This window comes from Sorex araneus, chromosome X (assembly GCF_027595985.1).
Source record: "Sorex araneus isolate mSorAra2 chromosome X, mSorAra2.pri, whole genome shotgun sequence".
Taxonomy (NCBI): domain Eukaryota; kingdom Metazoa; phylum Chordata; class Mammalia; order Eulipotyphla; family Soricidae; genus Sorex; species Sorex araneus.
Window position 1 is genome coordinate 136883360 of NC_073313.1, and position 1905 is coordinate 136885264.

The 1905-nt window shown below is 43.4% G+C and overlaps 1 pseudogene; it reads left to right on the forward strand.

The window, feature by feature from the left end:
- The first annotated feature begins 934 nt into the window (after positions 1-934).
- On the forward strand, positions 935-1685 carry LOC101539781 (synaptophysin-like protein 1; annotated as a pseudogene).
- The last annotated feature ends 220 nt before the right edge of the window (positions 1686-1905 follow it).

Below are 1905 nucleotides of genomic sequence, written 5' to 3' on the forward strand. Positions count from 1 at the left end.
ATAAAATGACACTGGTAGTAAGCTAAATTTGTTGTCCTACTCTGTTTGCTTCCTCCTCAAATCTCCACTATCCCATTCTTTCTTATTTCTTAAAGTAAGCTAATGAATACTTAATTTGTTTTATAAAAAATGTTAATTGAATTCTATTGAGATACATTTTACAACACTTTTTGATCGGATTTCAGTTATACAATGTTCCAACACCCATCCCTCCACCAAGTGTACATTTCCCACCACCAATATCACCTGTATTCCTCCTGCCACCACCCTCATCTCCGCCTCCCTGTTCAGCCTGCCTCTATGGCAGGCACCTTTCTTCTCTCTCTCTCTCTCTCTCTCTCTCTCTCTCTCTCTTCTCTCTTTATGTCTCTCCCCTTCTCTCTCTCCTATTGGGCATTATGGTTTGCAATACAGATACTGAGAGGCCATCATGTTTGGTCCTTAACCCACTTTAATCACAAATCTCCCATCCAGAGCGATTCCTTCCAACTATCATCATGATGGTCCCATCTCTATCCCAACTGCCCTCTCGCCCAGCTCTTGAGGCAGGTCCAACCATGGACCACTGCCTGGACTCGGACTGCCTGCTCCACCTACCCTCCCTCATCTGCAGGGCTGCTGAGTCTTCACGATCTTCCTGCCTCCTACTCCTTGTCGTCGTCGTCGCCCCCTTCCTCTTCCTCCAACTCCATCCCACCATTTCAATTCTTCTCTCTCTCTTTCTCTCTCTCTCTTATGCTTTTTAGGTCACACCTGGCAAAGCACAGGGGTTACCTCCTGGCTTTGCACTCAGGAATTACTCCTGGCGATGCTCAGGGGACCATATGGGATGCTGGGAATTGAACCCGGGTTGGCCGCGTGCAAGGCAAACGCCCTACCCGCTGTGCTATTGCTCCAGCCCCCCGTCAATTCTTTATTCTCTTTCTCTCAGAAGATGCCCGTTTTCCAGCTCAACCTCAACTCATTAAAGGAGCCACTCGGCTTCATCAAGGTTCTAGATGGGTTGTTTCTATCTTTGTTTTTGCCAGCTGTGGGGACTTTAAGGGCAAAATATATTCTACTCACTTGTCCCCCTAAACTTAATGAAAATAAAATGATTCTAGCTGCTTTTGGTTATCTATTTAGGTTGAATGGAGCATGATTTCAGACACCTCTGCAAGTAAATATGTGTGCAGTAGATTGGAGTAAACATGTCCTTATTGGAGATTATACTTCTTTTGCACAATTCTTTGTTAATGCAGTCTTTGTCTTCCTGTACTGCATCACTGCTCTTCTGCTCTATGTCAGTTATAAAAACTTGCACTAGGATAGTTGAAAGCATCCTGTGATCGACTTTGTCATTACTCTTGTGGCTACTTTTATTGCCTGGTGAGCCCTACAGCCTGCAATAAAAACTTACAAAATATTAAAATAGCTACCGACCACAGTATTGTCGAGGAACTTACCTCTTGTAATAGTAATGGAGTGACCTGTCATTTTAATTCTGTGACTTAGTATAGGATGCCTAAATGTATCTGTGATCTGTGACTTTCTGAATATAATATTTTGGGGAGGAAAAGCATAAGTTCGTATACAAGGAGACCAACTTACACAGTCCATCAGGTGTGACAGCTTCCAATAGCCAAGGGAGAAATACACTGGATAAGAAATATGTCTATACTATTGACCTGTTGCCCACATCTTGAAAACCATTATTTGTTCTAATAAAGTAATGGCTTTTCCAATAAACTTGTGGGATAAAATTTTACTGCTTTTTTTACATGAAGCCTGTGCCTTTCCCAGAAAGTAAAGATGTTAACGTATTCTCCAATTATGTATTGGAGCCAAGATGGCGCGATGCCGTCCGAATCCCTCATGCTCTCTAGAACCCGGCTCACCATCTCGCCTTAGACAACGCGCGGCTCA